This window comes from Eptesicus fuscus, chromosome 15 (assembly GCF_027574615.1).
Source record: "Eptesicus fuscus isolate TK198812 chromosome 15, DD_ASM_mEF_20220401, whole genome shotgun sequence".
Taxonomy (NCBI): Eukaryota; Metazoa; Chordata; class Mammalia; order Chiroptera; family Vespertilionidae; genus Eptesicus; species Eptesicus fuscus.
In genome coordinates, this window is record NC_072487.1 from 35,305,422 (window position 1) to 35,321,157 (window position 15,736).

The 15,736-nt window shown below is 45.1% G+C and overlaps 1 protein-coding gene across 1 annotated transcript in view; it reads left to right on the forward strand.

The window, feature by feature from the left end:
• Positions 1-503: 503 nt before the first annotated feature.
• TJP2 (tight junction protein 2) overlaps positions 504-15,736 on the forward strand; it is a 110,374-nt gene continuing 95,141 nt past the window's right edge. The window contains exon 1 of the mRNA XM_054727341.1: positions 504-711. The gene's annotated coding sequence lies outside the window, so the exon portion shown is untranslated. The remainder of the gene's footprint in view (positions 712-15,736) is intronic.

Consider the following 15,736-nt stretch of genomic DNA (forward strand, 5'->3'; position numbering starts at 1 on the left):
CGCACACACAATGGCCGGAGCTACCCTCTTCCAAAAGCACAGCCCTGCAGAGGGTTAGAAAGCCGACCTGGGCCCGAATTAAGAAGGAAGCACAGCGCATTCCGCTTGCCCTGGGCGGGAGGAAAGCTCAGGGCAGTTTTGCAGAGAAGGGAAGAGGTAGGGCAGTGCGTTGCGCTGTCCGGAGTGACTAGGCGATCTTTGCAGCCTCGGCCCCTGCCCCACCGCTGGGTGGCGTGTGGGAGCCCCACATCCCCGTCCTTCCAGACACCCCAAAGTAACGCTGCAAAAAAAAAAACAAAAAAAAAAAACCACAAAAAACTGCGTCTCCTCCCTCCGTGTCTCGAGGAAGCAGGTGACAGCCGCTGCCCACCCTCGTCCCGTCTGAGCCGCCGCTCTCTGGCTCGCCGCTGACCAACTCCCTCTGCCCCCCCAAACTTGGATATATATTTTTATTTCTCTCAAACCTCCAAACAGGAAATAGCTTGAGTCACAATAATACACAGGAGCGGCCGCGGAGGCCAACTGCGCCCGCCCATTCCCGGGGCAGCCTCCTGCTCTCGGGCTCGGGCGAGGCGCCACCAGCGACGCGCGCGGGGAGCCGGGGACAGCGGCCCAGCAGCCGGCGCCGCGAGGGAGCGCGCCCCAGCGCAGACCGGAGCCACCCGCAGCCGGCGCCCGCCTCGGCCGCCCGCGGACGCCACCCGCCCGCAGGCGAGTACCGCGCCCTCCTCCCTCTCCTTCCCCGGCCCCGCGGCGCCCGCAGCGCGTCCCGGTGCCGCCCGCCGCGCGGCGGGGAAAGAACTGCGCCAGGCGCCGCAGCCCGGGCTCTGGCGACGCCGGGGGGACCCTTCCTCCTGCCCCGACTTTGGTCCGGGAGGGATCTGCGGGGTGTGGCGGGGCGCTTGCCCTCTCGATCCGTCGTGTGGACGGAGGTGAGGGGCAGCGCGAGTGAAGGCGAGTTCCTGCCCGTCCGTCCCCTCCCCACTCCCATTTCCTTGAGCTCCTCTCTATTGAGGATTGAGTTTTTTCCTTTCCGGGGGATGCTTGGCTGACTTTGGCTTCCCCAATGCCCCCCCCCACCCCCCGGGGGACGGCGGCGTATTTTAGGGTTTGTCTGGGGGAGCCGTTTGGAAGCGGGTTTGAGCGCGCACCTGGGGCAACTACAAGTGTCTGGGGGCCACTTTCTTTTTCCTACCTGGCCCCGCGCCCTCTCCTCCAAGGGCTGGGAGCGGTCTCACTTCCTGGTGCGCTCCCCTTGAACCGCGTTTAAAAGGCCTCCGAGTTTCTGTTGGCACTGCCAGCCGTGGCGATGTTATCTGGAAGGGGCAGGAGCTGGTGCCGTGGGTTTCCGCGGGCCGGGCCCAGGGTTAGCTGGAAGCAGGTGAGGCCGCCGGAGCTGCCGGCCCGCGCGGGGCTTGGGAACTGCGCACCTGGGAGGCCCCCTGCAGCCCCGGCCGGGAGCGGGGGTCTGTGCCCCTGCCCCGCAGAACTTTGGAGACCCCGTGTCATTTATGGATTTGTGTATTTGCACTTTCTGACTCATTGGTGAGGGGGTGGGGGGTTGAGTTTGTCAACTCGCTGGGCGTTGTCCGTTTTCTGGGGCCGCAGGGAAAGGTTCTGGTATAGGGGAACTCGGTCCAAACGGAGTTGGAAGTCTTTATGTTGGATCAAGGCCACTGAATTCCAGGCATTCTTCGAGCTTGGGGAAGGGCATTTTCAAGACTGTTTTGAAGTCGGGCTGGAGGGCTTCTGCGGAGTGGCGTCTCTCCTCCCGTCACTTATCCCCGGTAGCTGCTTCCTAGTCCCCGAGGTGGGTGGCTGGGTGGGTGGGTGGGTGGGTACTCTTGGGAGCCCTCTTCAGTCAGGCCTTCTAGCCAAGTGTCTCAACGCATTTCTACGAACGGTGATTGGTTGGTAAGTTAAGTCTCTAGCCAATTGGCTTGAAAGATCAACCCCTCTGTGCGTCCCTGTGAGAGGACCTGGTTCTAGATTTAGACTGATTGGGTGGCATTCCTGGGCAGTGCTGCTTCCAGTGAGGTCCGCAGCCCAGCAGCGGCATCATCTGGGGACCTGCTAAAATACATGCTCTGAGGTCCCACCCTGACCTGCTGAATCAAGATGCACACGGGATCGTTAGCTTGCTAATGTTTCAGAAGCACCAATCTTAAGTTTTCTGTCCGGGGTAAGGAGGTGATTGTACAATACATTTTCATCCAGTCCTGCATTTGAACCTTGTTGCCAGACCAGGACAAACACATTAGATCTGGTGGGTCACAGCCTGCCAGGCTCCTTGCAGTATTTGGACCTGTGGTTAGCATACTAGCTTGTGAGTTTTTATTTTCATTCTTTTTCTGGTATTATCAGGATAAAATATACACAACATAAAATTTACCATTTTAACCACTTTGAAGTGTACAGTTCAGTGGCACTCAGTACATTCACAAGGTTGAGCAACTATCACCACTGTTCATTTTCAGAACTTTTCCATCAAGACAAGGAGAAACTCTGTCCCGGGTAAACAACACCCCATGTCCCCTTCTCCCCAGGCCCTGAGCTTCTGGAGACTGCTAATATTTTTCGTAGGGTACAGAAAAGGTTGATTAGGAATGTAAAGCAAAAGTAAAAGCATGTTCACAGGGAATATAAACAGATATTTGTTGATCCCTTCGTCACTGGCCTGGGCAAGGCAGCTGGTTCCAGATTCTTAGAGTGCATGTGCTTTTAATAGTGACAGCCCTGACCATGAGGGTTTCCTTTTTGGTTTGGCTGGAAAGGACTGGAGCAACCCAGGGTTCAAACTGCACTGATTAGCTAAGCATAGATGCAGAGTAACATCTATCCCTGCTTTTAACTGGCTTTATTTTCGATGGTCTGTTTATATTGGGTTTAGTTCTGTTTGTTTTTTTAAATAATAAAACTCATTTTTGAAAGCAGTCAGAATAAACCTTAAGGAGAAAAAAAAAGTTGTTGCTTGGTATATAGGAGGAGGGATAGCAAGATTTCAGAAAGATTTGAAATAATTGTCTAAAATCCCCCAGACTATTTTGTTTCTGCTTTAATGGTAAATTAGTCTAATGGTCTAACCGCATTATTTCTAGTTGTAAAAAATATTTGTATGAGTTAGAAAAACCTTGTAATAATGAAAGTCATCTGCTTGCATCTGCTTAAAATTGTCCAGCTTGTGGTTTGAGGACATGCTTTTTGGTGAGACCATGAATGTGACTGGGTGAACTAATAATGATGGTTGGTTTTAGGATCCAAGAGAGTCATTGTTACAGATCAGGAATGCGGTTTGGAATACACAAGCTATCCAGGGATATTGGAAAGATCTAATAAATAGCCAAATAGTGGCAGATTCTTCAAATTGTTCCCGTATTATTTTTTCTCTAAGACTCTTGACTTTTCTTGTAGTACAGCTTTCATCACAGTGAGCCTATCAGCTTGTAGGAAGGAATTTACAGTTTCCTTTGATTGAAAAGTCCTTTTGAACGATGAATGAAGATCATTCAACTAGGCAAGACTGGGGCAGAAAATTCTCCCACTTCGGGAGATTCTTGCATTCCCAGAATTTTGGATAGTTATTTCCTTTCCATTCTAGTAAGGCAAAAGAGAAAAAGATTTTCCTTCGTCCACTATGTTTTCTTCCGAAATAGCAACCTCGTTCAATCTTTCATTTGGTGAACAAATACACACTCATTCACACACACTCAACTAAGATATTGGAAAATTAATCTGGAGATACAAGAGAACACACTTTTATATTAAACCTGAAATAAAATTAATAATGAAGTCTTCCTTAAAATTAGGTAGTTACTGTTTCAGGTTTGGCAAATCCAGTCAACACCATTCTCGAGATCTGAGGTTTAGAATTCTCAGAAGAACCCCCTGGTCTCCATAGGAGAGATCAAGGCATCAGACTATTTCATTTTAGCACCCACGAACATTTGTTGAGTGCCTATTGTGAATCGAGCATTTTCAGATATATTCTCATTAAATCTTTACAATGACAGTGGGAGAAGTATTTCTCTCCCCCCTCATTTTACAGATGAGAAAACTGAAGCCAACCTGCATCTTCCTACTTTAGACCGTGGTTCTTTCCATGGTTGTTCCATGTAGAATATTAAGTCTCTGCCTGCTGATTGATGCCTGAGAATCTACGTATTCATTAATATCTTTTGGAACATCAGATACTGCATGCACTAGGCCCTGAGGCACATAAGAAGGTGAGCCAAAACTGAATTCCAAAAGAACAGAGGGTTCTTTCCCTGTTACCACAAGACCTCTGACGAGTGATCAGTTAGAGCCGTGGCCGGCAAACTGCGGCTCGCGAGCCACATGCGGCTCTTTGGCCCCTCGAGTGTGGCTCTTCCACAAAATACCATGGCCTGGGCGAGTCTATTTTGAAAAAGTGGCGTTAGAAGAAGTTTAAGTTTAAAAAATTTGGCTCTCAAAAGAAATTTCAATCGTTTTACTGTTGATATTTGGCTCTGTTGACTAATGAGTTTGCCGACCACTGAGTTAGAATATACTTGGCTTGAATGTAGCATAAATGTCCGTCTCCTAGAAAAATAAGGCATTCTCCGCAATGTGATTGGTCGGCTGTGCCATCTCTGCATATTGGCTTGATAGTGTCTATGTGGCGCCCCGAGATGCTACGCAGTGTAGGAGCAAGGGCACAGGAAGAACTGACATCTACCCTGACCAGCCAACTGTGAGAGGGAGTGAACCTCATAAATGTGGAGCTACCACATCCTGGAGTATAACATTAGGGGAAGATAATTATCTTCCTCTAAGATTATATCAAGGACTCAAAAGGACCTTATTTGTAAAAGTGCTTGTAAATTGTCAAGTGATAATAAAAAGCTATCTTTATCGTCATTTGGGGGACATTTACAGTGCAAAGGAGACAGAAGAACTCCCAATGTGAGGTTCCTAACACTTTTTAGTTAACTGAATTTGTTTGCAATTCTCTTCTAGATTTAGGCCATTTAAAGAAACACACAATTGGCCTTGCTGGTTGGGCTCAGTGTTTAGAACATCGGTCCGTAGACTGAAGGGTCCCAGTTTCGATTCTGGTCAAGGGCACAAACCTAGGTTGGTATGGGAGGCAACCAGTTGATGTGTCTCTCTCACATCAGTGTTTCTCTCTGTCTCTCCCCCTCCCTTCCACTCTCGCTAAAAATCAATGGAAAAATATCCTTGTGTGAGGATTAGAAAAACAAAACTAGAAACACAATTGTATTGAGATGTAATTCATATACCATGCAATTTACCTATTTAAAGTGTACAACGTATTGGTTTTGAGTATAGTTACATAGTTGTGCAGTCATTACCACAATCAATTTTAGGACATCTTTATTGCCCTAAAAAGAAAAAAACTCCTCCATGAACCCCTTCCACCCTTTGGCTGGCAAATCCCTATTTCCTGCATCCCCCACTCTAAGCAACCACTAATCTACTTTCTGTCTATAGATTTGTCTATCCTGGACATCCTATATAATAAAAGCCTACTATGCTAAGTGTCCGGTCATCTGGTCGGCTGTTCAACCAATCAAAGCATAATATGCTAATGATATGCTAAGGCCACTTAACGGCTCTCTATGATGTGCACTGACCACCAGAGGGTAGATGCTCCAACCAGTAGGTTAGCTTGCTGCTGGGGTCAATCGGGACTGAGTGAGATGGGCCAGACACTCCCTGGAGCCCTCCCGGGGTCCCTCCCGGCTGGCCAATCTCCCATGTCCCTTCCTGACCCCTATTGTGTACCAGTGGGTCCCTTGGCTTGGCCTGTGCCCTCTCGAAATCTGGGCTGGGAGGGACCCCCTCTCCCCGCTTCCCCCTCCCCGCCCTCTCCTCCCCACCCCCGAAGTGCACGAATATTGTGCACTGGGCCTCTAGTTTTCTATAAATGGAATTATACAACCTGAAGTTCTGTATGTCTGGCTTCTTTAACTTAACATAATGTTTTCAAGGTTTATATTGTTGCATGTATCTGTGCTTTATTCTTTTTTTTCAATCAAATAATATTCCATTGCATATATATACCACATTTTTTTTATTCATCTCTTTTTATATATATATGTATATACATACATATATATATATATATATATATATATTTATTGATTTTTTACAGAGAGGAAGAGAGAGGGATAGAGAGTTAGAAACATCGATGAGAGAGAAACATCGATCAACTGCCTCTTGCACACCCCCTACTGGGGATGTGCCCGCAACCAAGGTACATGCCCTTGACTGGAATCGAACCTGGGACCCTTGAGTCCGCAGGCCAACGCTCTATCCACTGAGCCAAACCGGTTTCGGCTTTATTCATCTCTTGATGGACATTTGGGTTGTTTCTATTTTTCAGCTATTATGATTGACCCTTGTGTGAACATTCATGTACAAGCTATGTGGACATATGTTTTCATTTCTTTTGGGTACATGCCTACAGGTGGAAACCATTTTCAGGAACTGCCAGACTGTTTTCCAAAGTGGCTGCACCAGTTTACAGCCCCACCAGCAAGTATGAAGTTTCCCATTTCTCCACATTCTCATCAATACTTACTGTCTGTTTTTATTTTAGCCATCCTAGTTGGTGTGAAGTGATTTTGAGTCATGCTTCTCTGATGGCTACTGATGTTGAATATTTTTTTCATGTGCTTATTTACTAGGCCATTTTTTGTTGATTTTTAAAAATTATTTTCTGAGGAAAAGACTAGATAGATAAAGAGGAAATCAGTTTTGAATAGAACCCCTAGTTCCAGTGCTTTAGAAGAAAACTAAATATGTAAATTGAGTCCATTGCTCTTTGGAGATTTATTTCGGTTTGCTAGCTGTGCAGGCCTCACCTTCCCATCACTCACGGAGGTCACATTACCAGGTTCTGGGATGTCACATTACCAGGTTCTGGGATGTGCGGTTTGGGGCCAAGGGGTCACGTATGGACTTTCCTTCATAGGACAGTCCAGAGGCCACAGTCCTGGAGTCCTGACTGCACCACTCTGCTCCTCTTGCCTGTCACTGCTAATCATCATCAACCTGGAGCCAAGCCGAGCTTTGTAAACCAGAAGCCAGAGCCCTTTGTGCAAGCAGCGACCGCCGAGTTTTAGTTTTCCTCCTCTCCTGCGGATGCCTGCCTGGCTTAATAGCTTTAATATCTGTGCTGCCCCGTGTCTAGTCTCCTTAGCATAACTTGTATAAGCCGATTCCGAGAGTGGGTGCTGACAGTTATGAAGGTCAGGTTTGCTACAGAAAAGAAATCCAAGAAGGGAGGTGGCCCACTGCTGTTGGGACCTCTGAAATTTATTTCACTCTTGCTGTGGTTTCTAAAGTTGGGGCAAACACCCCCGCATTTTATTGTATATTCTATTTCAAAGGAATCCCCATTGTATCTGAGGATGTAAGGCATTTCTCTGGGTTTTGGGGAAAGGGCAAAGCCTGCCCCGGGTGTTCTCTGTTATCCTTTGGGGGCACCTGTTATTAGCAGAGGGAAAGGGTTTAATACCTGTGGTTGTAAACTAATTGCCCGGCTCTGCCTGGGACTTGCTGGTGTCAGGAGCTGAGGAGCCGCTGCCTACTTTAAATATGTTTTTATTTATTTCAGAGAGGAAGGGAGAGGGATAAAGAGATAGAAACATCGATGAGAGAGAAACATCATGCATGGGGGTCCCCTACTGGGTTTGGTGCCCACAACCCAGGCATGTGCCCTGATCGACCGGGAACCAAACTAGTGACCTCTTGGTTCATGGGTCGACTCTCAACCACTGAGCCACACCGGCCGGGCTGTGGCTGGCTACTTTAGACTCTCCTGTTGTCCCCAATGCCTCTCAGCCGGTTGCACACTTTTCCATTCCTGCCTGGCCCCTGCAGGCCCTGGGAGTGAGTCTCTGGTTATTGGACAGGACTGGACAGAGAAGAAGTATTTCAGCATCCTGCTTCTGTGGAGACACAGTGTCTGGGAGCCCTAACACCACCCCCGGTTTTGGTGATTCTCTAGGGGGACCCGCAGGAATCACACGAAGGTCACACATGAAGTTTGTACTCACCACTGTGATTGTCACGGTGCAGTCAGCAAAGGGAAAAGCACACTGAATGAGATCCGAGGAGACCGGGCGCAAGCTCCCAGCGTCCTCCCCCAGTGGAGCCCTATGGAGCATGCTTAATTCCAACAGCAGCGAGTTATGACAACGCGTGTGAAATGTTGTCAACCAGGGAAGCTCACGAAGACTCAGTGCCTAGCGTGTATTCTGGGGACTTACTACTTTGGCATCCTCTGCATAGTATGTTACAAAAGTTCAGACTCCCAGAACGAAAGCAGGTTTATCATAAACTACATTATTTGTGCAAATAGTTTAGGGTCAGTGAGCCACACTTACCGGTCCTGGGAATGGTGGGGACCTTCTCCAAATCCCAATTCCCAGATGCCAGCCAACCTTGTAAGCAGGTCTTTCAAAGGATGTTAATTTTTTTTGTGTGTGTGCACAGATGGGGATGTGGAGGGGGATAGGAAGTGAGGCTGTTGCTTCAGTTTTCCTCCCTCTGACCAAAGCTGGAGAGGGCAGACATGCCTTGGGATTGGCACTCAGATAGATCTTGGTTTCAGGCTGGGTGGCATTCCTTTACTACAGGGACAGAGAAGGGCGAGAGTACACGTCGGCAGAGTTCACAGCCCTGCTCATTCATGCATTCATGCACTGTGGATGCCTGTACTCTGCCAGGCACCGTGCCAGGTGCTAGGGATGCAGTGGTGAGCGGAGCAAAGTCTCTGCCCTCACGAGACCCACGTTCTCCAGGGAGACAAATAAGCAAAGAGGCAATTACATTTCCCTGTGATGAGGGCATGCTAAGGGCCACAGGGCACCAGGCTTAGTAGGTGGGAGCAGGCATGCATTTTGTGACCTGGGCAGGAATCATACCTCCACTGCTTGTTACCTGTGTGGCCCAGGCAGAATAACTTAGTCACGTGGTGCCTGAGTTTCCTCAGCTGAAAATGGAGAATTTACCTCCATTTCTTAAGGTTAATGTGAGAACGATAGAGGGTAACGCATGTAGAACGCTTACCTCACTGGCTGGCACAGTGGGCATGTTCACTAAATAATGGTTTGGTGACATCTAGGAAGGGTGTGTTAGCCAGAGGGAACGGCATCTGCCACCCCCACCCCCACACACACACACACACACACTCTGTGCAGAGCCTAATGTGTAAGGCACCCCTGCCTCCCTCCAGCCCTGCACTGCCTTCCTGCCAGCTCGCTCTGCTTACTGGTCCGAGAACACTGTTCACTGTTTTTGCGTCTTGACAATACTTTTCCCTCTTCCTGAGAGGCCTTTTGTCAGCCTAGGAAATGTTTACTCATATTATTGAGGCCTAACTCAAGTGCCTCCTCTGTGAAGGCTTTTCCATGCTAAGATCCTCACACAGGATTGTCCTCTCTCTCCTTTGTCACATTCCTGTCCCACAGTCACTCACATCTCTATGCTGGGTTGCAGTTAGTTGTCACTCCATTAGACTGGGTGATTCTCTTGGGCAGAGATGGTTCGTGTTATTTGTATGTCCAACGTCCATCAGGGTGTTTGATAGGGAGGAGCCCAGGGAGAGGAGGAATGGATGAGTGTTAGGTTGGACTAGAAAGAAAAGGCAACAGGAAATGGATGCAATGTCCGCAGAATAGGCCTCTGCCTTCAGAACCCAGCTTACAGTCTAGAGAAGAAGATAGGTGCTAAACAGCCAAACACAAACATATAATTAGATACTGAGAAGTGACTCAAGGAAGACAGTCTGGTCCAGCAGCAGGTGCAAGGGGAGCTGGAACAGGGAGACATGGGTGGTCCAAATGTCGATGCCCTGGGCAGTGTGCGGTTATCCTCCGGAGGCTGGAAGGACTGGTCAGGCGGGAAGCCACACCAGGAATCCTCCCGGTGGGGCTAGAAAGGCAGGTCAAAGGTTACCATACCTCACTTGCCAAAGGGCAAGGACCACGAGGAGATCTAAGTGGACACTTGGAAGGTCAAAGTGGTCCACTTGGGAGCATGGAACTCTGGGGTTTTGCATATATTTGTTATTTTGATTCTCCCACAACCTTAACAAGTAGGTGCTATTATTATCCCCTGTTTACTGATGAGGAGACTGAGGTCCTGGTGAGATTAAAAGCCTTGCCCAGGTCACACAGTTAAGTAAGTGTGATGCTGGGATTCAGATGCAGGCGTCTGATTCTGGGGTGCAGGAGCTTAGCCATTACACCTTGCTGACTTAATTACGAAGCAAACCCTAATGTTATTGGGTGTCTATTATATGTTCGTTCCTGAGCCAGGAGAGACATTAGATATACAAAGATAAATATGACATCATACCTACCATTTAGGTCAACAAAGAATACCGAGGGAGACAGATCTGTAAAAACATGATTTTTTTGAAGTCAGTTAAAATTGGTTGAGACTAACAAGAGACTCTCTTTACCTTTCTTTTAACTATAGTGTATTGAACCATTGGCAGAGGGAAGTGTTTTGCTATTTCAAATGTGTCTGGTGGCTGAAGTGCTCACAAAAAATATATTGTTTAGGGAATAGTGGGCTGACTCATTAAGTTAAAATTTACTGTATATTTTTATAAGAGTTTATAATAGAATGAGAATAACTAAATGATGGTAACAGGTGTCCTAAAATATATAATACTCTCAAGATGTACTTTGAGAAAAAATAGAACCATTTACATAAAAAAGAATTTTTTAAACTGAAAATAAATATAGATAATTTAGAAATATTTTATAGGAGAATGTAAAACAAAATGACTTAAAAACCTGTGGCATTTCAGGACCTTGACCATTAGGGTCATGAGGAAGTTCAGGGGCTCCCGGAGGTAACTCACTTTCATTTTCTGGATGGGGGTGTCGAGGGAAAAACCCAGCCTGTGAGGGGGAAGATGGAAGGACAGTGACCCATTGGTGGGAAGCCAGCTTGGTGATGGTAGTGGTAGGGCCTCCTGGAGAAAGAGTTTTTTGCCACAAACTCCACATTTGGATCCACTGAAAACAGCAGATTTGGGGACCAGGAGGAGAAGGAAGAGAAAGCCTGCAGCCCGGAGGGAGGGGGTCTGAGGGTAAGGGTATGACACCTCAGCACCCCCCTGCCCAGGGATCAGGGAGCAAATGCTCTGTGTGGGTCATCAGATGCAGGGGCACTCACTCTGGAAGCCACTAGAACAGAATCGTAGCTTGAATATTGACTCTGCCGCTCAGGGGCTGTATGATCTGGGGCAGGTTTCTCAACGCTGAGCCTTCATTTCCTCCTTGTAAAAAGGGGTCATTCATGTTGCCTTCTCCCTGAATTGGTGCGGCTGAGTGTCGTTGTCTCGGGTCTGCAGCCTCTGTTCTCAGAGGGTTTTGTCCAGCCTCCCACGCTCTAAGTCAACGATCATGCATTCTTTTTCCAAGGGACAGAATCTGGCTTTGAGAAGAAGCGTGGGTCTTCCTGCTGTTCTTCAAGGGCTTTGCGTCTCTTTCTGTGGGTTTCCAGATCCTCACAATCACAGCTCATCTTTTTTTTTTTTAATTTAAGTTTTTAATTATGGTTGATATTCAGTATTTTATATTAGTTTTAGGTGTACAGCATGGTGATTAGACAGTTATATAACTTACAAAGTGATCTCCCGATAATTTTAGTACCCACCTGGCACCATACAGTTATTATAATATTATTGACTATTATAATAATATTATAATATGTATTTCCTATCCTGTACTTTACCTTCCTGTACTTTAACTACCAATTTGTACTTCTTAATGCCTTCACCTTTTTCACCAATCCCCAAACCCCTTCCATCTGGCAACCTCAGTTTGTATTTATGAGTCTGTTTCTGTTTTGGTTGTTTTTTTTTCTTCTTTATATTCCACATAAAAGTGAAATCATATGGTATTTGTCTTTCTCTGACTGACTTATTTCACTTAGTATAATACCCTCTAGGGCCATCCATGTTGTTGCAAATGGCAAGATTTCATTTTCTTTTTATGGCTAAATCATATTCCAGTGTATAAATGCACCACTTCTTCTTTATCCATTTATCTATTGATGGACATTTAGATTGTTTCCATAGGTAAATAATGTTGTAATGAACATAGGGGTGCATATATTCTTTTGAATTAGTGTTTGGGGTTTCTTCGGATATATACCTAGAAGTGGACTTGCTGGGTCATAATGTAGTTCCATTTTTACTTTTTGGAAGGACCTACATTCTGTTTTCCACAGTAGCTGCCTAATCTGCATCCCCACCAACAATGCCCGAGGGTTCCCTTTTCTCCTCATTCTTGCCAACACTTGTCATTTGTGCATTTATTCATGATAGCCATGTTGACAGGTGTAAAGTGATGTAGTTTTAGTTTGTATTTCTTTGATGATTAGTGATGTTAAGCATATTTTCATAAGTCTATTAGCCGTCTGTATGTCCTCTTTGGAGAAGTGTCTATTCAGGTCTTTTGCCCATTTTTAAATTGGATTGTTTGTTTTTTTGCTGTTGAGTTGTATGAGGTTTTTTTTTTTTAATTTGTATTTTTATTGATTTCAGAGAAGAAAGGAGAGGGAGAGAGAGGTAGAAACATCGATGAGAGAGAAACATCAATCGGCTGCCTCCTGCACGTCCCCTACTGGAAATGGAACCTACAACCTGGGCATGTGCCTTGACCAGGAATTGAAACCCGGGACCTCTTGGTCCATGGGATGACGCTCAATCCACTGAGCCACACCAGCTGGGCTTGAGTTCTTTATAAATTTGGATATTAACCCCTTATCAGATGTATTGTTGGTAAATTCATTCTTCTTCCTCCTCCACTTCCCTCCCCCTCCCCCTCCTTCTCTTCTCCTCTCCATTGACTGGGACCCTTTGGTCCGCAGGCCCACACTCTATCCACTAAAGTCAAACCAACTAGGGTGGGATTGTTTTCTTAATTTCCCTTTCTGATAGTTCATTATTGGTGTATAAAAATGCAACTGATTTCAGTCTGGTCGGTGTGGCTCTGTGGTTGCGCGTCGACCCATGCACCAAGAGGCAGCTGATCAATGTTTCTCTCTCATCGATGAGCTACCTGGGCTACAATCTTTTTAATGTATTGCTGGATTCGGTTTGCTAACATTTTGATGAGGATTTTTGCATCGATGTTCATCAGGGATATTGGCCTATAATTTTCTCACTTTGTAGTGTCTTTATCTGGATTTAGAATTAAAATAAAGTTGGCCTTGTAAAATGAGCTTGGGAGTCTTCCCTCCTCTTGGATTTTTTTTGAATAGTTTGAGAAAGATAGATGTTAGCTCTTTGAATATTTGGTAAAATTCACCTGTGAAGTCATCTGGTCCAGGATTTTTGTTTATTGGAATTGTTTTGATTACGGCTTCAATTTTATTAGTTGTAATCAGTCTGTTCAGATTTTCTGTTTTTGTTTTTTTTTTTTTATTCAGTTTGGGAAGATTGTATGTTTCTAGGAATTTATTCATTTCTTCCAGATTGTCCAATCTGTTGGCATATAGTTGTTCGTAATAATTTTTGCTTTTAATTATTCTGTAACAGAGGTTAACAATCTGGGAAAATTGTAAGGGAGAATCTCCCCAGTTGGTGGGTACCACCTGAACTGAGTCCCAAGATTCTTTGTTCTCCTTTTTTTAAAGGTTTCTGTCAGTCACTCTAGCCCCTCGAGTCGCTATACCCTTCTGTTTCCCAGTCTTTGTTTTTCCTACAGAACCACTCAGCCTTGGACTTGTCTGGTTCTTTTACTGTGTTAAAGGAAGTTGTAGCAGCAAAGGAGAGTTAAGTTTGTAAGTATACCTTGTTCTTGCCTGTAGAGAAGTGAGGATTGAGGAAGAATTCTTGAAGAGGCATTGGGAACAGAAGGACAGGTGGGAGAGCTGGAAGGAAGGGAGGGAAGGGATGAGGAGATGACATGCATTGATGCATATATATCATCTCATTTATTATTAAAACCACCCATGTGGTGTGGTCCTATTCCAGTTGTACGGAGGATGAAATAGTTTCTGAAGGGGGCAAGTAACTTGTTCAAAGTCACAGGGTTTTAAGCAGCAGCAGTAGGATTCAAATCAAGCCTTCCATTTGTCTTTCCTTATGTCATGCACGGAGTTGGTATGATTGGGCACCACCATAACGGGTGAGGGTGGCTTCAAGGTCCCATGCCAGGAGAAGCAGGAGGAGGACGCAAGAAACAGGAAAAGGCAAGAGGCGTCCGCTGCTGGGGGCTGGGCAGTGGGTTATTTCAGATAGCGATTGTGTTCTGTGGGAGACAGGCGTGGAGTGTCACATTTGGTGGCATGCAGTTCGAGGTAACAGTTTAAACCCAATAGTGAGTGCGTTTTGAGGATGACTGTAGTTTGGGCTACGGGGCTTGAATCCAGGAGAGCCACAGCTAATCTTCTTGAACTCTTTAATGATTCTCTTATTTAATGTAGCCTGTTTTGTTTGTTTCTTAAGTGCTCTGATTGGTCACCAGAGTAGCAAATATGTAAATATAGATTATGCATGATGATATTAAGCAGGGCAATGAAATAACTTGCATAAAGTCATCTGGTATTTGTAATAGAACTTAAAAAAAAAATAAAAAAGAAAAAGAGGAAGAGCTGCTTCCCTGGCTCTCCTACTTTTAGTAAGGCTTTTTCCAGCTCCCTGAAAAGCAGACCACACCCTGTGAAACAGCCTGTTTGTGGCATTAGTTCATTTCCATTTTTATACTTCTAGAGCACCGGAGCGGTTAAAATACCCAGTGGAGAAGGTTGCCCATTGTGTTTCTCCAGCAGAAATAAAGTAGAAATAATCCATTCAAAGGGAACGTCAGACTGGCTTGTGTATTTTTATGTTCAAGTGGAATCATTCAGAAACAGATCTTGAGCATCCTGACAAGAAAGACATTTTGAGCCATGTATATTAATTGGAGAAAAAAAAAAGGATAAGTGATTTTTAACCAGAGAGTTGCTGTTGTAAAGAATTTCTAGGATTAATCAAAGCAATGCACATTTCTAAGAAATATCTAGAATTATAAAGAGAATGCCATATAGTAACATATCTGGATGGGGTATTTTGACGAGACTTTTCCTCCTCTGTTATTGTCCTTACATACTGTTATGAAGGAGTTCTTACAAAGATGACAATTTAAAAAAATGAATACATAAATCAATTAGAAAACCGAACAATCTCATTTATGGGAGAAAAGCAGATTCTTTCTAGTTATTTGTTAGGGCAGAATTCTTTTCCTAATGAAAGATCCAATTTTAATTTTGTATGAGATCATCATAGATAAGAGTCACTTTGTAAGAGTTGTGTGTTAAATGCATAAAACATTCCTATAGAAAATGGAACTTTAAAACATGCCATTTATAAAGTATTGTGTCACTTTCACTGTAGTAAAACAGCTTCCAATGGATAACAAGTTAAACTGGATTTTTTTTTTTTTTAGCTCAGGCTTCATTTCTTATTTGAGAGTTGTATAATTTTTATCATGCGTCATTAGAAATACAATTTGTTAGAACAAAGCCTGTTGTGTAATTCTAATTACATCTTCCTGTATGATTAAATGAGGGCTGTATTGGAGTGTTTTTTTTTTCCAGCCGTGGCAGCTGTAGCCAACCAAGAATTCCTGTGACTAACTGGTACTAATTGTTTGTAGAACAGCCAGTGGGAGTAATATTCATGAATACTATGGAAATGGAATATTCCAAATCCAAATGGTTTGTCCCTTGTTTTCACCAC